This window comes from Schistocerca nitens, unplaced genomic scaffold, assembly GCF_023898315.1.
Source record: "Schistocerca nitens isolate TAMUIC-IGC-003100 unplaced genomic scaffold, iqSchNite1.1 HiC_scaffold_468, whole genome shotgun sequence".
In the NCBI taxonomy this organism is placed as follows: Eukaryota; Metazoa; Arthropoda; class Insecta; order Orthoptera; family Acrididae; genus Schistocerca; species Schistocerca nitens.
Genome location: NW_026046001.1, coordinates 2,946,197 through 2,970,630, shown reverse-complemented (window position 1 = coordinate 2,970,630; position 24,434 = coordinate 2,946,197).

Here is a 24,434-nt window from a genome sequence, read left to right as displayed (position 1 = left end):
TAAGGTCCTCGGTCATGTCCAAGGCACCAAACCGACCAATAATTCAATAATCGATAACTAAAACTATAATTGTAGCTCTTCTTACTGGGCGATTGCATCAACTTAGATGCTTCTCATGTGTTCTACTGTGCTGCTTGTATTGTCCCCACATACCGCAGCACGTGACAAGGGCTGCCAGACCATAAATGTAACCGTTTCAGAGAGAAATGCGACCAATGTGACGATCTCGTGTTATATCGATTCGATGGTGAATGACGAAACACGGAGATTTTCTAAGGTTTTTACTACATATTAACACTTTTCACATTTTCTCGTGTTACGTGGCTGCCAGTCCTCGGTTCATGCAAAATCTTAAGGTCCTCTGTCATGTCCAAGGCACCAAACCGACCAATAATTCAATAATCGATAACTAAAACTATAAATGTAGCTCTTCTTACTGGGTGATTGCATCAACTTAGATGCTTATCCTGTGTTCTACTGTGCTGCTTGTATTGTCCCCACATACCGCAGCACGCGACAAGGGCTGGCAGACCATAAATGTAACCGTTTCAGAGAGAAATGCGACCAATGTGACGATCTCGCGTTATATCGATTCGATGGTGAATGACGAAAGACGGAGATTTTCTAAGGTTTTTACTACATATTAACACTTTTCACATTTTCTCGTGTTACGTGGCTGCCAGTCCTCGGTTCATGCAAAATCTTAAGGTCCTCGGTCATGTCCAAGGCACCAAACCGACCAATAATTCAATAATCGATAACTAAAACTATAAATGTAGCTCTTCTTACTGGGCGATTGCATCAACTTAGATGCTTCTCCTGTGTTCTACTGTGCTGCTTGTATTGTCCCCACATACCGCAGCACGCGACAAGGGCTGGCAGACCATAAATGTAACCGTTTCAGAGAGAAATGCGACCAATGTGTCGATCTCGCGTTATATCGATTCGATGGTGAATGACGAAACACGGAGATTTTCTAAGGTTTTTACTACATATTAACACTTTTCACATTTTCTCGTGTTACGTGGGTACCAGTCCTCGGTTCATGCACAATCTTAAGGTCCTCGGTCATGTCCAAGGCACCAAACCGACCAATAATTCAATAATCGATAACTAAAACTATAAATGTAGCTCTTCTTACTGGGCGATTGCATCAACTTAGATGCTTCTCCTGTGTTCTACTGTGCTGCTTGTATTGTCCCCACATACCGCAGCACGCGACAAGGGCTGGCAGACCATAAATGTAACCGTTTCAGAGAGAAATGCGACCAATGTGACGATCTCGCGTTATATCGATTCGATGGTGAATGACGAAACACGGAGATTTTCTAAGGTTTTTACTACATATTAACACTTTTCACATTTTCTCGTGTTACGTGGCTGCCAGTCCTCGGTTCATGCAAAATCTTAAGGTCCTCGGTCATGTCCAAGGCACCAAACCGACCAATAATTCAATAATCGATAACTAAAACTATAAATGTAGCTCTTCTTACTGGGCGATTGCATCAACTTAGATGCTTCTCCTGTGTTCTACTGTGCCGCTTGTATTGTCCCCACATACCGCAGCACGCGACAAGGGCTGGCAGACCATAAATGTAACCGTTTCAGAGAGAAATGCGACCAATGTGACGATCTCGCGTTATATCGATTCGATGGTGAATGACGAAACACGGAGATTTTCTAAAGTTTTTACAACATATAAACACTTTTCACATTTTCTCGTGTTACGTGGCTGCCAGTCCTCGGTTCATGCAAAATCTTAAGGTCCTCGGTCATGTCCAAGGCACCAAACCGACCAATAATTTAATAATCGATAGCTAAAACTATAAGTGTAGCTCTTTTTACTGGGCGATTGCATCAACTTAGATGCTTCTCCTGTGTTCTACTGTGCTGCTTGTATTGGCCCCACATACCGCAGCACGCGACAAGGGCTGGCAGACCATAAATGTAACCGTTTCAGAGAGAAATGCGACCAATGTGACGATCTCGCGTTATATCGATTCGATGGTGAATGACGAAACACGGAGATTTTCTAAGGTTTTTACTACATATTAACACTTTTCACATTTTCTCGTGTTACGTGGCTGCCAGTCCTCGGTTCATGCAAAATCTTAGGGTCCTCGGTCATGTCCAAGGCACCAAACCGACCAATAATTCAATAATCGATAACTAAAACTATAAATGTAGCTCTTCTTACTGGGCGATTGCATCAACTTAGATGCTTCTCCTGTGTTCTACTGTGCTGCTTGTATTGTCCCCACATACCGCAGCACGCGACAAGGGCTGGCAGACCATAAATGTAACCGTTTCAGAGAGAAATGCGACCAATGTGACGATCTCGCGTTATATCGATTCGATGGTGAATGACGAAACACGGACATTTTCTAAGGTTTTTACTACATATTAACACTTTTCACATTTTCTCGTGTTACGTGGGTACCAGTCCTCGGTTCATGCACAATCTTAAGGTCCTCGGTCATGTCCAAGGCACCAAACCGACCAATAATTCAATAATCGATAACTAAAACTATAAATGTAGCTCTTCTAACTGGGCGATTGCATCAACTTAGATGCTTCTCCTGTGTTCTACTGTGCTGCTTGTATTGTCCCCACATACCGCAGCACGCGACAAGGGCTGGCAGACCATAAATGTAACCGTTTCAGAGAGAAATGCGACCAATGTGACGATCTCGCGTTATATCAGTTCGATGGTGAATGACGAAACACGGAGATTTTCTAAGGTTTTTACTACATATTAACACTTTTCACATTTTCTCGTGTTACGTGGCTGCCAGTCCTCGGTTCATGCAAAATCTTAAGGTCCTCGGTCATGTCCAAGGCACCAAACCGACCAATAATTTAATAATCGATAACTAAAACTATAAATGTAGCTCTTCTTACTGGGCGATTGCATCAACTTAGATGCTTCTCCTGTGTTCTACTGTGCTGCTTGTATTGTCCCCACATACCGCAGCACGCGACAAGGGCTGGCAGACCATAAATGTAACCGTTTCAGAGAGAAATGCGACCAATGTGACGATCTCACGTTATATCGATTCGATGGTGAATGACGAAACACGGAGATTTTCTAAGGTTTTTACTACATATTAACACTTTTCACATTTTCTCGTGTTACGTGGCTGCCAGTCCTCGGTTCATGCAAAATCTTAAGGTCCTCGGTCATGTCCAAGGCACCAAACCGACCAATAATTCAATAATCGATAACTAAAACTATAATTGTAGCTCTTCTTACTGGGCGATTGCATCAACTTAGATGCTTCTCATGTGTTCTACTGTGCTGCTTGTATTGTCCCCACATACCGCAGCACGTGACAAGGGCTGGCAGACCATAAATGTAACCGTTTCAGAGAGAAATGCGACCAATGTGACGATCTCGTGTTATATCGATTCGATGGTGAATGACGAAACACGGAGATTTTCTAAGGTTTTTACTACATATTAACACTTTTCACATTTTCTCGTGTTACGTGGCTGCCAGTCCTCGGTTCGTGCAAAATCTTAAGGTCCTCTGTCATGTCCAAGGCACCAAACCGACCAATAATTCAATAATCGATAACTAAAACTATAAATGTAGCTCTTCTTACTGGGTGATTGCATCAACTTAGATGCTTATCCTGTGTTCTACTGTGCTGCTTGTATTGTCCCCACATACCGCAGCACGCGACAAGGGCTGGCAGACCATAAATGTAACCGTTTCAGAGAGAAATGCGACCAATGTGACGATCTCGCGTTATATCGATTCGATGGTGAATGACGAAAGACGGAGATTTTCTAAGGTTTTTACTACATATTAACACTTTTCACATTTTCTCGTGTTACGTGGCTGCCAGTCCTCGGTTCATGCAAAATCTTAAGGTCCTCGGTCATGTCCAAGGCACCAAACCGACCAATAATTCAATAATCGATAACTAAAACTATAAATGTAGCTCTTCTTACTGGGCGATTGCATCAACTTAGATGCTTCTCCTGTGTTCTACTGTGCTGCTTGTATTGTCCCCACATACCGCAGCACGCGACAAGGGCTGGCAGACCATAAATGTAACCGTTTCAGAGAGAAATGCGACCAATGTGTCGATCTCGCGTTATATCGATTCGATGGTGAATGACGAAACACGGAGATTTTCTAAGGTTTTTACTACATATTAACACTTTTCACATTTTCTCGTGTTACGTGGGTACCAGTCCTCGGTTCATGCACAATCTTAAGGTCCTCGGTCATGTCCAAGGCACCAAACCGACCAATAATTCAATAATCGATAACTAAAACTATAAATGTAGCTCTTCTTACTGGGCGATTGCATCAACTTAGATGCTTCTCCTGTGTTCTACTGTGCTGCTTGTATTGTCCCCACATACCGCAGCACGCGACAAGGGCTGGCAGACCATAAATGTAACCGTTTCAGAGAGAAATGCGACCAATGTGACGATCTCGCGTTATATCGATTCGATGGTGAATGACGAAACACGGAGATTTTCTAAGGTTTTTACTACATATTAACACTTTTCACATTTTCTCGTGTTACGTGGCTGCCAGTCCTCGGTTCATGCAAAATCTTAAGGTCCTCGGTCATGTCCAAGGCACCAAACCGACCAATAATTCAATAATCGATAACTAAAACTATAAATGTAGCTCTTCTTACTGGGCGATTGCATCAACTTAGATGCTTCTCCTGTGTTCTACTGTGCCGCTTGTATTGTCCCCACATACCGCAGCACGCGACAAGGGCTGGCAGACCATAAATGTAACCGTTTCAGAGAGAAATGCGACCAATGTGACGATCTCGCGTTATATCGATTCGATGGTGAATGACGAAACACGGAGATTTTCTAAAGTTTTTACAACATATAAACACTTTTCACATTTTCTCGTGTTACGTGGCTGCCAGTCCTCGGTTCATGCAAAATCTTAAGGTCCTCGGTCATGTCCAAGGCACCAAACCGACCAATAATTTAATAATCGATAGCTAAAACTATAAGTGTAGCTCTTCTTACTGGGCGATTGCATCAACTTAGATGCTTCTCCTGTGTTCTACTGTGCTGCTTGTATTGGCCCCACATACCGCAGCACGCGACAAGGGCTGGCAGACCATAAATGTAACCGTTTCAGAGAGAAATGCGACCAATGTGACGATCTCGCGTTATATCGATTCGATGGTGAATGACGAAACACGGAGATTTTCTAAGGTTTTTACTACATATTAACACTTTTCACATTTTCTCGTGTTACGTGGCTGCCAGTCCTCGGTTCATGCAAAATCTTAGGGTCCTCGGTCATGTCCAAGGCACCAAACCGACCAATAATTCAATAATCGATAACTAAAACTATAAATGTAGCTCTTCTTACTGGGCGATTGCATCAACTTAGATGCTTCTCCTGTGTTCTACTGTGCTGCTTGTATTGTCCCCACATACCGCAGCACGCGACAAGGGCTGGCAGACCATAAATGTAACCGTTTCAGAGAGAAATGCGACCAATGTGACGATCTCGCGTTATATCGATTCGATGGTGAATGACGAAACACGGACATTTTCTAAGGTTTTTACTACATATTAACACTTTTCACATTTTCTCGTGTTACGTGGGTACCAGTCCTCGGTTCATGCACAATCTTAAGGTCCTCGGTCATGTCCAAGGCACCAAACCGACCAATAATTCAATAATCGATAACTAAAACTATAAATGTAGCTCTTCTAACTGGGCGATTGCATCAACTTAGATGCTTCTCCTGTGTTCTACTGTGCTGCTTGTATTGTCCCCACATACCGCAGCACGCGACAAGGGCTGGCAGACCATAAATGTAACCGTTTCAGAGAGAAATGCGACCAATGTGACGATCTCGCGTTATATCAGTTCGATGGTGAATGACGAAACACGGAGATTTTCTAAGGTTTTTACTACATATTAACACTTTTCACATTTTCTCGTGTTACGTGGCTGCCAGTCCTCGGTTCATGCAAAATCTTAAGGTCCTCGGTCATGTCCAAGGCACCAAACCGACCAATAATTTAATAATCGATAACTAAAACTATAAATGTAGCTCTTCTTACTGGGCGATTGCATCAACTTAGATGCTTCTCCTGTGTTCTACTGTGCTGCTTGTATTGTCCCCACATACCGCAGCACGCGACAAGGGCTGGCAGACCATAAATGTAGCCGTTTCAGAGAGAAATGCGACCAATGTGACGATCTCGCGTTATATCGATTCGATGGTGAATGACGAAACACGGAGATTTTCTAAGGTTTTTACTACATATTAACACTTTTCACATTTTCTCGTGTTACGTGGGTACCAGTCCTCGGTTCATGCACAATCTTAAGGTCCTCGGTCATGTCCAAGGCACCAAACCGACCAATAATTCAATAATCGATAACTAAAACTATAAATGTAGCTCTTCTTACTGGGCGATTGCATCAACTTAGATGCTTCTCCTGTGTTCTACTGTGCTGCTTGTATTGTCCCCACATACCGCAGCACGCGACAAGGGCTGGCAGACCATAAATGTAACCGTTTCAGAGAGAAATGCGACCAATGTGACGATCTCGCGTTATATCGATTCGATGGTGAATGACGAAACACGGAGATTTTCTAAGGTTTTTACTACATATTAACACTTTTCACATTTTCTCGTGTTACGTGGTTGCCAGTCCTTGGTTCATGCAAAATCTTAAGGTCCTCGGTCATGTCCAAGGCACCAAACCGACCAATAATTCAATAATCGATAACTAAAACTATAAATGTAGCTCTTCTTACTGGGCGATTGCATCAACTTAGATGCTTCTCCTGTGTTCTACTGTGCCGCTTGTATTGTCCGCACATACCGCAGCATGCGACAAGGGCTGGCAGACCATAAATGTAACCGTTTCAGAGAGAAATGCGACCAATGTGACGATCTCGCGTTATATCGATTGGATGGTGAATGACGAAACACGGAGATTTTCTAAGGTTTTTACTACATATTAACACTTTTCACATTTTCTCGTGTTACGTGGCTGCCAGTCCTCGGTTCATGCAAAATCTTAATGTCCTCGGTCATGTCCAAGGCACCAAACCGACCAATAATTCAATAATCGATAGCTAAAACTATAAATGTAGCTCTTCTTACTGGGCGATTGCATCAACTTAGATGCTTCTCCTGTGTTCTACTGTGCCGCTTGTATTGTCCCCACATACCGCAGACGCGACAAGGGCTGGCAGACCATAAATGTAACCGTTTCAGAGAGAAATGCGACCAATGTGACGATCTCGCGTTATATCGATTCGATGGTGAATGACGAAACACGGAGATTTTCTAAGGTTTTTACTACATATTAACACTTTTCACATTTTCTCGTGTTACGTGGCTGCCAGTCCTCGGTTCATGCAAAATCTTAAGGTCCTCGGTCATGTCCAAGGCACCAAACCGACCAATAATTTAATAATCGATAACTAAAACTATAAATGTAGCTCTTCTTACTGGGCGATTGCATCAACTTAGATGCTTCTCCTTTGTTCTACTGTGCTGCTTGTATTGTCCCCACATACCGCAGCACGCGACAAGGGCTGGCAGACCATAAATGTAACCGTTTCAGAGAGAAATGCGACCAATGTGACGATCTCGCGTTATATCGATTCGATGGTGAATGAAGAAACACGGAGATTTTCTAAGGTTTTTACTACATATTAACACTTTTCACATTTTCTCGTGTTACGTGGCTGCCAGTCCTCGGTTCATGCAAAACCTTAAGGTCCTCGGTCATGTCCAAGGCACCAAACCGACCAATAATTCAATAATCGATAACTAAAACTATAAATGTAGCTCTTCTTACTGGGCGATTGCATCAACTTAGATGCTTCTCCTGTGTTCTACTATGCTGCTTGTATTGTCCCCACATACCGCAGCACGCGACAAGGGCTGGCAGACCATAAATGTAACCGTTTCAGAGTGAAATGCGACCAATGTGACGATCTCGCGTTATATCGATTCGATGGTGAATGACGAAACACGGAGATTTTCTAAGGTATTTACTACATATTAACACTTTTCACATTTTCTCGTGTTACGTGGCTGCCAGTCCTCGGTTCATGCAAAATCTTAAGGTCCTCGGTCATGTCCAAGGCACCAAACCGACCAATAATTCAATAATCGATAACAAAAACTATAAATGTAGCTCTTCTTACTGGGCGATTGCATCAACTTAGATGCTTCTCCTGTGTTCTACTGTGCCGCTTGTATTGTCCCTACATACCGCAGCACGCGACAAGGGCTGGCAGACCATAAATGTAACCGTTTCAGAGAGAAATGCGACCAATGTGACGATCTCGCGTTAAATCGATTCGATGGTGAATGACGAAACACGGAGATTTTCTAAGGTTTTTATTACATATTAACACTTTTCACATTTTCTCGTGTTACATGGCTGCCAGTCCTCGGTTCAAGCAAAATCTTAAGGTCCTCGGTCATGTCCAAGGCACCAAACCGACCAATAATTCAATAATCGATAACTAAAACTATAAATGTAGCTCTTCTTACTGGGCGATTGCATCAACTTAGATGCTTCTCCTGTGTTCTACTGTGCCGCTTGTATTGTCCCCACATACCGCAGCACGCGACAAGGGCTGGCAGACCATAAATGTAACCGTTTCAGAGAGAAATGCGACCAATGTGACGATCTCGCGTTATATCGATTCGATGGTGAATGACGAAACACGGAGATTTTCTAAGGTTTTTACTACATATTAACACTTTTCACATTTTCTCGTGTTACGTGGCTGCCAGTCCTCGGTTCATGCAAAATCTTAAGGTCCTCGGTCATGTCCAAGGCACCAAACCGACCAATAATTTAATAATCGATAACTAAAACTATAAATGTAGCTCTTCTTACTGGGCGATTGCATCAACTTAGATGCTTCTCCTTTGTTCTACTGTGCTGCTTGTATTGTCCCCACATACCGCAGCACGCGACAAGGGCTGGCAGACCATAAATGTAACCGTTTCAGAGAGAAATGCGACCAATGTGACGATCTCGCGTTATATCGATTCGATGGTGAATGAAGAAACACGGAGATTTTCTAAGGTTTTTACTACATATTAACACTTTTCACATTTTCTCGTGTTACGTGGCTGCCAGTCCTCGGTTCATGCAAAACCTTAAGGTCCTCGGTCATGTCCAAGGCACCAAACCGACCAATAATTCAATAATCGATAACTAAAACTATAAATGTAGCTCTTCTTACTGGGCGATTGCATCAACTTAGATGCTTCTCCTGTGTTCTACTGTGCTGCTTGTATTGTCCCCCCATACCGCAGCACGCGACAAGGGCTGGCAGACCATAAATGTAACCGTTTCAGAGAGAAATGCGACCAATGTGACGATCTCGCGTTATATCGATTCGATGGTGAATGACGAAACACGGAGATTTTCTAAGGTATTTACTACATATTAACACTTTTCACATTTTCTCGTGTTACGTGGCTGCCAGTCCTCGGTTCATGCAAAATCTTAAGGTCCTCGGTCATGTCCAAGGCACCAAACCGACCAATAATTCAATAATCGATAACTAAAACTATAAATGTAGCTCTTCTTACTGGGCGATTGCATCAACTTAGATGCTTCTCCTGTGTTCTACTGTGCCGCTTGTATTGTCCCTACATACCGCAGCACGCGACAAGGGCTGGCAGACCATAAATGTAACCGTTTCAGAGAGAAATGCGACCAATGTGACGATCTCGCGTTATATCGATTCGATGGTGAATGACGAAACACGGAGATTTTCTAAGGTTTTTACTACATATTAACACTTTTCACATTTTCTCGTGTTACGTGGCTGCCAGTCCTCGGTTCATGCAAAATCTTAAGGTCCTCGGTCATGTCCAAGGCACCAAACCGACCAATAATTCAATAATCGATAACTAAAACTATAAATGTAGCTCTTCTTACTGGGCGATTGCATCAACTTAGATGGTTCTCCTGTGTTCTACTGTGCTGCTTGTATTGTCCCCACATACCGCAGCACGCGACAAGGGCTGGCAGACCATAAATGTAACCGTTTCAGAGAGAAATGCGACCAATGTGACGATCTCACGTTATATCGATTCGATGGTGAATGACGAAACACGGAGATTTTCTAAGGTTTTTACTACATATTAACACTTTTCACATTTTCTGGTGTTACGTGGCTGCCAGTCCTCGGTTCATGCAAAATCTTAAGGTCCTCGGTCATGTCCAAGGCACCAAACCGACCAATAATTCAATAATCGATAACTAAAACTATACATGTAGCTCTTCTTACTGGGCGATTGCATCAACTTAGATGGTTCTCCTGTGTTCTACTGTGCTGCTTGTATTGTCCCCACATACCGCAGCACGCGACAAGGGCTGGCAGACCATAAATGTAACCGTTTCAGAGAGAAATGCGACCAATGTGACGATCTCGCGTTAAATCGATTCGATGGTGAATGACGAAACACGGAGATTTTCTAAGGTTTTTATTACATATTAACACTTTTCACATTTTCTCGTGTTACATGGCTGCCAGTCCTCGGTTCAAACAAAATCTTAAGGTCCTCGGTCATGTCCAAGGCACCAAACCGACCAATAATTCAATAATCGATAACTAAAACTATAAATGTAGCTCTTCTTACTGGGCGATTGCATCAACTTAGATGCTTCTCCTGTGTTCTACTGTGCCGCTTGTATTGTCCCCACATACCGCAGCACGCGACAAGGGCTGGCAGACCATAAATGTAACCGTTTCAGAGAGAAATGCGACCAATGTGACGATCTCGCGTTATATCGATTCGATGGTGAATGACGAAACACGGAGATTTTCTAAAGTTTTTACAACATATAAACACTTTTCACATTTTCTCGTGTTACGTGGCTGCCAGTCCTCGGTTCATGCAAAATCGTAAGGTCCTCGGTCATGTCCAAGGCACCAAACCGACCAATAATTTAATAATCGATAACTAAAACTATAAATGTAGCTCTTCTTACTGGGCGATTGCATCAACTTAGATGCTTCTCCTGTGTTCTACTGTGCTGCTTGTATTGGCCCCACATACCGCAGCACGCGACAAGGGCTGGCAGACCATAAATGTAACCGTTTCAGAGAGAAATGCGACCAATGTGACGATCTCGCGTTATATCGATTCGATGGTGAATGACGAAACACGGAGATTTTCTAAGGTTTTTACTACATATTAACACTTTTCACATTTTCTCGTGTTACGTGGCTGCCAGTCCTCGGTTCATGCAAAATCTTAGGGTCCTCGGTCATGTCCAAGGCACCAAACCGACCAATAATTCAATAATCGATAACTAAAACTATAAATGTAGCTCTTCTTACTGGGCGATTGCATCAACTTAGATGCTTCTCCTGTGTTCTACTGTGCTGCTTGTATTGTCCCCACATACCGCAGCACGCGACAAGGGCTGGCAGACCATAAATGTAACCGTTTCAGAGAGAAATGCGACCAATGTGACGATCTCGCGTTATATCGATTCGATGGTGAATGACGAAACACGGACATTTTCTAAGGTTTTTACTACATATTAACACTTTTCACATTTTCTCGTGTTACGTGGGTACCAGTCCTCGGTTCATGCAAAATCTTAAGGTCCTCGGTCATGTCCAAGGCACCAAACCGACCAATAATTCAATAATCGATAACTAAAACTATAAATGTAGCTCTTCTTACTGGGCGATTGCATCAACTTAGATGGTTCTCCTGTGTTCTACTGTGCTGCTTGTATTGTCCCCACATACCGCAGCACGCGACAAGGGCTGGCAGACCATAAATGTAACCGTTTCAGAGAGAAATGCGACCAATGTGACGATCTCACGTTATATCGATTCGATGGTGAATGACGAAACACGGAGATTTTCTAAGGTTTTTACTACATATTAACACTTTTCACATTTTCTGGTGTTACGTGGCTGCCAGTCCTCGGTTCATGCAAAATCTTAAGGTCCTCGGTCATGTCCAAGGCACCAAACCGACCAATAATTCAATAATCGATAACTAAAACTATACATGTAGCTCTTCTTACTGGGCGATTGCATCAACTTAGATGGTTCTCCTGTGTTCTACTGTGCTGCTTGTATTGTCGCCACATACCGCAGCACGCGACAAGGGCTGGCAGACCATAAATGTAACCGTTTCAGAGAGAAATGCGACCAATGTGACGATCTCGCGTTAAATCGATTCGATGGTGAATGACGAAACACGGAGATTTTCTAAGGTTTTTATTACATATTAACACTTTTCACATTTTCTCGTGTTACATGGCTGCCAGTCCTCGGTTCAAGCAAAATCTTAAGGTCCTCGGTCATGTCCAAGGCACCAAACCGACCAATAATTCAATAATCGATAACTAAAACTATAAATGTAGCTCTTCTTACTGGGCGATTGCATCAACTTAGATGCTTCTCCTGTGTTCTACTGTGCCGCTTGTATTGTCCCCACATACCGCAGCACGCGACAAGGGCTGGCAGACCATAAATGTAACCGTTTCAGAGAGAAATGCGACCAATGTGACGATCTCGCGTTATATCGATTCGATGGTGAATGACGAAACACGGAGATTTTCTAAAGTTTTTACAACATATAAATACTTTTCACATTTTCTCGTGTTACGTGGCTGCCAGTCCTCGGTTCATGCAAAATCGTAAGGTCCTCGGTCATGTCCAAGGCACCAAACCGACCAATAATTTAATAATCGATAACTAAAACTATAAATGTAGCTCTTCTTACTGGGCGATTGCATCAACTTAGATGCTTCTCCTGTGTTCTACTATGCTGCTTGTATTGTCCCCACATACCGCAGCACGCGACAAGGGCTGGCAGACCATAAATGTAACCGTTTCAGAGTGAAATGCGACCAATGTGACGATCTCGCGTTATATCGATTCGATGGTGAATGACGAAACACGGAGATTTTCTAAGGTATTTACTACATATTAACACTTTTCACATTTTCTCGTGTTACGTGGCTGCCAGTCCTCGGTTCATGCAAAATCTTAAGGTCCTCGGTCATGTCCAAGGCACCAAACCGACCAATAATTCAATAATCGATAACAAAAACTATAAATGTAGCTCTTCTTACTGGGCGATTGCATCAACTTAGATGCTTCTCCTGTGTTCTACTGTGCCGCTTGTATTGTCCCTACATACCGCAGCACGCGACAAGGGCTGGCAGACCATAAATGTAACCGTTTCAGAGAGAAATGCGACCAATGTGACGATCTCGCGTTAAATCGATTCGATGGTGAATGACGAAACACGGAGATTTTCTAAGGTTTTTATTACATATTAACACTTTTCACATTTTCTCGTGTTACATGGCTGCCAGTCCTCGGTTCAAGCAAAATCTTAAGGTCCTCGGTCATGTCCAAGGCACCAAACCGACCAATAATTCAATAATCGATAACTAAAACTATAAATGTAGCTCTTCTTACTGGGCGATTGCATCAACTTAGATGCTTCTCCTGTGTTCTACTGTGCCGCTTGTATTGTCCCCACATACCGCAGCACGCGACAAGGGCTGGCAGACCATAAATGTAACCGTTTCAGAGAGAAATGCGACCAATGTGACGATCTCGCGTTATATCGATTCGATGGTGAATGACGAAACACGGAGATTTTCTAAGGTTTTTACTACATATTAACACTTTTCACATTTTCTCGTGTTACGTGGCTGCCAGTCCTCGGTTCATGCAAAATCTTAAGGTCCTCGGTCATGTCCAAGGCACCAAACCGACCAATAATTTAATAATCGATAACTAAAACTATAAATGTAGCTCTTCTTACTGGGCGATTGCATCAACTTAGATGCTTCTCCTTTGTTCTACTGTGCTGCTTGTATTGTCCCCACATACCGCAGCACGCGACAAGGGCTGGCAGACCATAAATGTAACCGTTTCAGAGAGAAATGCGACCAATGTGACGATCTCGCGTTATATCGATTCGATGGTGAATGAAGAAACACGGAGATTTTCTAAGGTTTTTACTACATATTAACACTTTTCACATTTTCTCGTGTTACGTGGCTGCCAGTCCTCGGTTCATGCAAAACCTTAAGGTCCTCGGTCATGTCCAAGGCACCAAACCGACCAATAATTCAATAATCGATAACTAAAACTATAAATGTAGCTCTTCTTACTGGGCGATTGCATCAACTTAGATGCTTCTCCTGTGTTCTACTGTGCTGCTTGTATTGTCCCCCCATACCGCAGCACGCGACAAGGGCTGGCAGACCATAAATGTAACCGTTTCAGAGAGAAATGCGACCAATGTGACGATCTCGCGTTATATCGATTCGATGGTGAATGACGAAACACGGAGATTTTCTAAGGTATTTACTACATATTAACACTTTTCACATTTTCTCGTGTTACGTGGCTGCCAGTCCTCGGTTCATGCAAAATCTTAAGGTCCTCGGTCATGTCCAAGGCACCAAACCGACCAATAATTCAATAATCGATAACTAAAACTATAAATGTAGCTCTTCTTACTGGGCGATTGCATCAACTTAGATGCTTCTCCTGTGTTCTACTGTGCCGCTTGTATTGTCCCTACATACCGCAGCACGCGACAAGGGCTGGCAGACCATAAATGTAACCGTTTCAGAGAGAAATGCGACCAATGTGACGATCTCGCGTTATATCGATTCGATGGTGAATGACGAAACACGGAGATTTTCTAAGGTTTTTACTACATATTAACACTTTTCACATTTTCTCGTGTTACGTGGCTGCCAGTCCTCGGTTCATGCAAAATCTTAAGGTCCTCGGTCATGTCCAAGGCACCAAACCGACCAATAATTCAATAATCGATAACTAAAACTATAAATGTAGCTCTTCTTACTGGGCGATTGCATCAACTTAGATGGTTCTCCTGTGTTCTACTGTGCTGCTTGTATTGTCCCCACATACCGCAGCACGCGACAAGGGCTGGCAGACCATAAATGTAACCGTTTCAGAGAGAAATGCGACCAATGTGACGATCTCACGTTATATCGATTCGATGGTGAATGACGAAACACGGAGATTTTCTAAGGTTTTTACTACATATTAACACTTTTCACATTTTCTGGTGTTACGTGGCTGCCAGTCCTCGGTTCATGCAAAATCTTAAGGTCCTCGGTCATGTCCAAGGCACCAAACCGACCAATAATTCAATAATCGATAACTAAAACTATACATGTAGCTCTTCTTACTGGGCGATTGCATCAACTTAGATGGTTCTCCTGTGTTCTACTGTGCTGCTTGTATTGTCCCCACATACCGCAGCACGCGACAAGGGCTGGCAGACCATAAATGTAACCGTTTCAGAGAGAAATGCGACCAATGTGACGATCTCGCGTTAAATCGATTCGATGGTGAATGACGAAACACGGAGATTTTCTAAGGTTTTTATTACATATTAACACTTTTCACATTTTCTCGTGTTACATGGCTGCCAGTCCTCGGTTCAAACAAAATCTTAAGGTCCTCGGTCATGTCCAAGGCACCAAACCGACCAATAATTCAATAATCGATAACTAAAACTATAAATGTAGCTCTTCTTACTGGGCGATTGCATCAACTTAGATGCTTCTCCTGTGTTCTACTGTGCCGCTTGTATTGTCCCCACATACCGCAGCACGCGACAAGGGCTGGCAGACCATAAATGTAACCGTTTCAGAGAGAAATGCGACCAATGTGACGATCTCGCGTTATATCGATTCGATGGTGAATGACGAAACACGGAGATTTTCTAAAGTTTTTACAACATATAAACACTTTTCACATTTTCTCGTGTTACGTGGCTGCCAGTCCTCGGTTCATGCAAAATCGTAAGGTCCTCGGTCATGTCCAAGGCACCAAACCGACCAATAATTTAATAATCGATAACTAAAACTATAAATGTAGCTCTTCTTACTGGGCGATTGCATCAACTTAGATGCTTCTCCTGTGTTCTACTGTGCTGCTTGTATTGGCCCCACATACCGCAGCACGCGACAAGGGCTGGCAGACCATAAATGTAACCGTTTCAGAGAGAAATGCGACCAATGTGACGATCTCGCGTTATATCGATTCGATGGTGAATGACGAAACACGGAGATTTTCTAAGGTTTTTACTACATATTAACACTTTTCACATTTTCTCGTGTTACGTGGCTGCCAGTCCTCGGTTCATGCAAAATCTTAGGGTCCTCGGTCATGTCCAAGGCACCAAACCGACCAATAATTCAATAATCGATAACTAAAACTATAAATGTAGCTCTTCTTACTGGGCGATTGCATCAACTTAGATGCTTCTCCTGTGTTCTACTGTGCTGCTTGTATTGTCCCCACATACCGCAGCACGCGACAAGGGCTGGCAGACCATAAATGTAACCGTTTCAGAGAGAAATGCGACCAATGTGACGATCTCGCGTTATATCGATTCGATGGTGAATGACGAAACACGGACATTTTCTAAGGTTTTTACTACATATTAACACTTTTCACATTTTCTCGTGTTACGTGGGTACCAGTCCTCGGTTCATGCAAAATCTTAAGGTCCTCGGTCATGTCCAAGGCACCAAACCGACCAATAATTCAATAATCGATAACTAAAACTATAAATGTAGCTCTTCTTACTGGGCGATTGCATCAACTTAGATGGTTCTCCTGTGTTCTACTGTGCTGCTTGTATTGTCCCCACATACCGCAGCACGCGACAAGGGCTGGCAGACCATAAATGTAACCGTTTCAGAGAGAAATGCGACCAATGTGACGATCTCACGTTATATCGATTCGATGGTGAATGACGAAACACGGAGATTTTCTAAGGTTTTTACTACATATTAACACTTTTCACATTTTCTGGTGTTACGTGGCTGCCAGTCCTCGGTTCATGCAAAATCTTAAGGTCCTCGGTCATGTCCAAGGCACCAAACCGACCAATAATTCAATAATCGATAACTAAAACTATACATGTAGCTCTTCTTACTGGGCGATTGCATCAACTTAGATGGTTCTCCTGTGTTCTACTGTGCTGCTTGTATTGTCGCCACATACCGCAGCACGCGACAAGGGCTGGCAGACCATAAATGTAACCGTTTCAGAGAGAAATGCGACCAATGTGACGATCTCGCGTTAAATCGATTCGATGGTGAATGACGAAACACGGAGATTTTCTAAGGTTTTTATTACATATTAACACTTTTCACATTTTCTCGTGTTACATGGCTGCCAGTCCTCGGTTCAAGCAAAATCTTAAGGTCCTCGGTCATGTCCAAGGCACCAAACCGACCAATAATTCAATAATCGATAACTAAAACTATAAATGTAGCTCTTCTTACTGGGCGATTGCATCAACTTAGATGCTTCTCCTGTGTTCTACTGTGCCGCTTGTATTGTCCCCACATACCGCAGCACGCGACAAGGGCTGGCAGACCATAAATGTAACCGTTTCAGAGAGAAATGCGACCAATGTGACGATCTCGCGTTATATCGATTCGATGGTGAATGACGAAACACGGAGATTTTCTAAAGTTTTTACAACATATAAATACTTTTCACATTTTCTCGTGTTACGTGGCTGCCAGTCCTCGGTTCATGCAAAATCGTAAGGTCCTCGGTCATGTCCAAGGCACCAAACCGACCAATAATTTAATAATCGATAACTAAAACTATAAATGTAGCTCTTCTTACTGGGCGATTGCATCAACTTAGATGCTTCTCCTGTGTTCTACTGTGCTGCTTGTATTGGCCCCACATACCGCAGCACGCGACAAGGGCTGGCAGACCATAAATGTAACCGTTTCAGAGAGAAATGCGACCAATGTGACGATCTCGCGTTATATCGATTCGATGGTGAATGACGAAACACGGAGATTTTCTAAGGTTTTTACTACATATTAACACTTTTCACATTTTCTCGTGTTACGTGGCTGCCAGTCCTCGGTTCATGCAAAATCTTAGGGTCCTCGGTCATGTCCAAGGCACCAAACCGACCAATAATTCAATAATCGATAACTAAAACTATAAATGTAGCTCTTCTTACTGGGCGATTGCATCAACTTAGATGCTTCTCCTGTGTTCTACTGTGCTGCTTGTATTGTCCCCACATACCGCAGCACGCGACAAGGGCTGGCAGACCATAAATGTAACCGTTTCAGAGAGAAATGCGACCAATGTGACGATCTCGCGTTATATCGATTCGATGGTGAATGACGAAACACGGAGATTTTCTAAGGTTTTTACTACATATTAACACTTTTCACATTTTCTCGTGTTACGTGGGTACCAGTCCTCGGTTCATGCACAATCTTAAGGTCCTCGGTCATGTCCAAGGCACCAAACCGACCAATAATTCAATAATCGATAACTAAAACTATAAATGTAGCTCTTCTAACTGGGCGATTGCATCAACTTAGATGCTTCTCCTGTGTTCTACTGTGCTGCTTGTATTGTCCCCACATACCGCAGCACGCGACAAGGGCTGGCAGACCATAAATGTAACCGTTTCAGAGAGAAATGCGACCAATGTGACGATCTCGCGTTATATCAGTTCGATGGTGAATGACGAAACACGGAGATTTTCTAAGGTTTTTACTACATATTAACACTTTTCACATTTTCTCGTGTTACGTGGCTGCCAGTCCTCGGTTCATGCAAAATCTTAAGGTCCTCGGTCATGTCCAAGGCACCAAACCGACCAATAATTCAATAATCGATAACTAAAACTATAAATGTAGCTCTTCTTACTGGGCGATTGCATCAACTTAGATGCTTCTCCTGTGTTCTACTGTGCTGCTTGTATTGTCCCCACATACCGCAGCACGCGACAAGGGCTGGCAGACCATAAATGTAACCGTTTCAGAGAGAAATGCGACCAATGTGACGATCTCGCGTTATATCGATTCGATGGTGAATGACGAAACACGGACATTTTCTAAGGTTTTTACTACATATTAACACTTTTCACATTTTCTCGTGTTACGTGGGTACCAGTCCTCGGTTCATGCACAATCTTAAGGTCCTCGGTCATGTCCAAGGCACCAAACCGACCAATAATTCAATAATCGATAACTAAAACTATAAATGTAGCTCTTCTAACTGGGCGATTGCATCAACTTAGATGCTTCTCCTGTGTTCTACTGTGCTGCTTGTATTGTCCCCACATACCGCAGCACGCGACAAGGGCTGGCAGACCATAAATGTAACCGTTTCAGAGAGAAATGCGACCAATGTGACGATCTCACGTTATATCGATTCGATGGTGAATGACGAAACACGGAGATTTTCTAAGGTTTTTACTACATATTAACACTTTTCACATTTTCTCGTGTTACGTGGCTGCCAGTCCTCGGTTCATGCAAAATCTTAAGGTCCTCGGTCATGTCCAAGGCACCAAACCGACCAATAATTCAATAATCGATAACTAAAACTATAAATGTAGCTCTTCTTACTGGGCGATTGCATCAACTTAGATGGTTCTCCTGTGTTCTACTGTGCTGCTTGTATTGTCCCCACATACCGCAGCACGCGACAAGGGCTGGCAGACCATAAATGTAACCGTTTCAGAGAGAAATGCGACCAATGTGACGATCTCGCGTTATATCGATTCGATGGTGAATGACGAAACACGGACATTTTCTAAGGTTTTTACTACATATTAACACTTTTCACATTTTCTCGTGTTACGTGGGTACCAGTCCTCGGTTCATGCACAATCTTAAGGTCCTCGGTCATGTCCAAGGCACCAAACCGACCAATAATTCAATAATCGATAACTAAAACTATAAATGTAGCTCTTCTTACTGGGCGATTGCATCAACTTAGATGCTTCTCCTGTGTTCTACTGTGCTGCTTGTATTGTCCCCACATACCGCAGCACGCGACAAGGGCTGGCAGACCATAAATGTAACCGTTTCAGAGAGAAATGCGACCAATGTGACGATCTCGCGTTATATCGATTCGATGGTGAATGACGAAACACGGAGATTTTCTAAGGTTTTTACTACATATTAACACTTTTCACATTTTCTCGTGTTACGTGGCTGCCAGTCCTCGGTTCATGCAAAACCTTAAGGTCCTCGGTCATGTCCAAGGCACCAAACCGACCAATAATTCAATAATCGATAACTAAAACTATAAATGTAGCTCTTCTTACTGGGCGATTGCATCAACGTAGATGCTTCTCCTGTGTTCTACTGTGCTGCTTGTATTGTCCCCACATACCCCAGCACGCGACAAGGGCTGGCAGACCATAAATGTAACCGTTTCAGAGAGAAATGCGACCAATGTGACGATCTCGCGTTATATCAGTTCGATGGTGAATGACGAAACACGGAGATTTTCTAAGGTTTTTACTACATATTAACACTTTTCACATTTTGTCGTGTTATGTGGCTGCCAGTCCTCGGTTCATGCAAAATCTTAAGGTCCTCGGTCATGTCCAAGGCACCAAACCGACCAATAATTCAATAATCGATAACTAAAACTATAAATGTAGCTCTTCTTACTGGGCGATTGCATCAACTTAGATGCTTCTCCTGTGTTCTACTGTGCTGCTTGTATTGTCCCCACATACCGCAGCACGCGACAAGGGCTGGCAGACCATAAATGTAACCGTTTCAGAGAGAAATGCGACCAATGTGACGATCTCGCGTTATATCGATTCGATGGTGAATGACGAAACACGGAGATTTTCTAAGGTTTTTACTACATATTAACACTTTTCACATTTTCTCGTGTTACGTGGCTGCCAGTCCTCGGTTCATGCAAAATCTTAGGGTCCTCGGTCATGTCCAAGGCACCAAACCGACCAATAATTCAATAATCGATAACTAAAACTATAAATGTAGCTCTTCTTACTGGGCGATTGCATCAACTTAGATGCTTCTCCTGTGTTCTACTGTGCTGCTTGTATTGTCCCCACATACCGCAGCACGCGACAAGGGCTGGCAGACCATAAATGTAACCGTTTCAGAGAGAAATGCGACCAATGTGACGATCTCGCGTTATATCGATTCGATGGTGAATGACGAAACACGGACATTTTCTAAGGTTTTTACTACATATTAACACTTTTCACATTTTCTCGTGTTACGTGGGTACCAGTCCTCGGTTCATGCACAATCTTAAGGTCCTCGGTCATGTCCAAGGCACCAAACCGACCAATAATTCAATAATCGATAACTAAAACTATAAATGTAGCTCTTCTAACTGGGCGATTGCATCAACTTAGATGCTTCTCCTGTGTTCTACTGTGCTGCTTGTATTGTCCCCACATACCGCAGCACGCGACAAGGGCTGGCAGACCATAAATGTAACCGTTTCAGAGAGAAATGCGACCAATGTGACGATCTCACGTTATATCGATTCGATGGTGAATGACGAAACACGGAGATTTTCTAAGGTTTTTACTACATATTAACACTTTTCACATTTTCTCGTGTTACGTGGCTGCCAGTCCTCGGTTCATGCAAAATCTTAAGGTCCTCGGTCATGTCCAAGGCATCAAACCGACCAATAATTCAATAATCGATAACTAAAACTATAAATGTAGCTCTTCTTACTGGGCGATTGCATCAACTTAGATGGTTCTCCTGTGTTCTACTGTGCTGCTTGTATTGTCCCCACATACCGCAGCACGCGACAAGGGCTGGCAGACCATAAATGTAACCGTTTCAGAGAGAAATGCGACCAATGTGACGATCTCGCGTTATATCGATTCGATGGTGAATGACGAAACACGGACATTTTCTAAGGTTTTTACTACATATTAACACTTTTCACATTTTCTCGTGTTACGTGGGTACCAGTCCTCGGTTCATGCACAATCTTAAGGTCCTCGGTCATGTCCAAGGCACCAAACCGACCAATAATTCAATAATCGATAACTAAAACTATAAATGTAGCTCTTCTAACTGGGCGATTGCATCAACTTAGATGCTTCTCCTGTGTTCTACTGTGCTGCTTGTATTGTCCCCACATACCGCAGCACGCGACAAGGGCTGGCAGACCATAAATGTAACCGTTTCAGAGAGAAATGCGACCAATGTGACGATCTCGCGTTATATCGATTCGATGGTGAATGACGAAACACGGAGATTTTCTAAGGTTTTTACTACATATTAACACTTTTCACATTTTCTCGTGTTACGTGGCTGCCAGTCCTCGGTTCATGCAAAACCTTAAGGTCCTCGGTCATGTCCAAGGCACCAAACCGACCAATAATTCAATAATCGATAACTAAAACTATAAATGTAGCTCTTCTTACTGGGCGATTGCATCAACGTAGATGCTTCTCCTGTGTTCTACTGTGCTGCTTGTATTGTCCCCACATACCCCAGCACGCGACAAGGGCTGGCAGACCATAAATGTAACCGTTTCAGAGAGAAATGCGACCAATGTGACGATCTCGCGTTATATCAGTTCGATGGTGAATGACGAAACACGGAGATTTTCTAAGGTTTTTACTACATATTAACACTTTTCACATTTTGTCGTGTTATGTGGCTGCCAGTCCTCGGTTCATGCAAAATCTTAAGGTCCTCGGTCATGTCCAAGGCACCAAACCGACCAATAATTCAATAATCGATAACTAAAACTATAAATGTAGCTCTTCTTACTGGGCGATTGCATCAACTTAGATGCTTCTCCTGTGTTCTACTGTGCTGCTTGTATTGTCCCCACATACCGCAGCACGCGACAAGGGCTGGCAGACCATAAATGTAACCGTTTCAGAGAGAAATGCGACCAATGTGACGATCTCGCGTTATATCGATTCGATGGTGAATGACGAAACACGGAGATTTTCTAAGGTTTTTACTACATATTAACACTTTTCACATTTTCTCGTGTTACGGGGCTGCCAGTCTTCGGTTCATGCTAAATTTTAAGGTCCTCTGTCATGTCCAAGGCACCAAACCGACCAATAATTCAATAATCGATAACTAAAACTATAAATGTAGCTCTTCTTACTGGGCGATTGCATCAACTTAGATGCTTCTCCTGTGTTCTACTGTGCTGCTTGTATTGTCCCCACATACCGCAGCACGCGACAACGGCTGGCAGACCATAAATGTAACCGTTTCAGAGAGAAATGCGACCAATGTGACGATCTCGCGTTATATCGATTCGATGGTGAATGACGAAACACGGAGATTTTCAAAGGTTTTTACTACATATTAACACTTTTCACATTTTCTCGTGTTACGTGGCTGCCAGTCCTCGGTTCATGCAAAATCTTAAGGTCCTCGGTCATGTCCAAGGCACCAAACCGACCAATAATTTAATAATCTATAACTAAAACTATAAATGTAGCTCTTCTTACTGGGCGATTGCATCAACTTAGATGCTTCTCCTGTGTTCTACTGTGCTGCTTGTATTGTCCCCACATACCGCAGCACGCGACAAGGGCTGGCAGACCATAAATGTAACCGTTTCAGAGAGAAATGCGACCAATGTGACGATCTCGCGTTATATCGATTCGATGGTGAATGACGAAACACGGACATTTTCGAAGGTTTTTACTACATATTAACACTTTTCACATTTTCTCGTGTTACGTGGCTGCCAGTCCTCGGTTCATGCAAAATCTTAAGGTCCTCGGTCATGTCCAAGGCACCAAACCGACCAATAATTTAATAATCGATAACTAAAACTATAAATGTAGCTCTTCTTACTGGGCGATTGCATCAACTTAGATGCTTCTCCTGTGTTCTACTGTGCTGCTTGTATTGTCCCCACATACCGCAGCACGCGACAAGGGCTGGCAGACCATAAATGTAACCGTTTCAGAGAGAAATGCGACCAATGTGACGATCTCGCGTTATATCGATTCGATGGTGAATGACGAAACACGGAGATTTTCTAAGGTTTTTACTACATATTAACACTTTTCACATTTTCTCGTGTTACGTGGCTGCCAGTCCTCGGTTCATGCAAAATCTTAAGGTCCTCTGTCATGTCCAAGGCACCAAACCGACCAATAATTCAATAATCGATAACTAAAACTATAAATGTAGCTCTTCTTACTGGGCGATTGCATCAACTTAGATGCTTCTCCTGTGTTCTACTGTGCTGCTTGTATTGTCCCCACATACCGCAGCACGCGACAAGGGCTGGCAGACCATAAATGTAACCGTTTCAGAGAGAAATGCGATCAATGTGACGATCTCGCGTTATATCGATTCGATGGTGAATGACGAAACACGGAGATTTTCTAAGGTTTTTACTACATATTAACACTTTTCACATTTTCTCGTGTTACGTGGCTGCCAGTCCTCGGTTCATGCAAAATCTTAAGGTCCTCGGTCATGTCCAAGGCACCAAACCGACCAATAATTCAATAATCGATAACTAAAACTATAAATGTAGCTCTTCTTACTGGGCGATTGCATCAACTTAGATGCTTCTCCTGTGTTCTACTGTGCTGCTTGTATTGTCCCC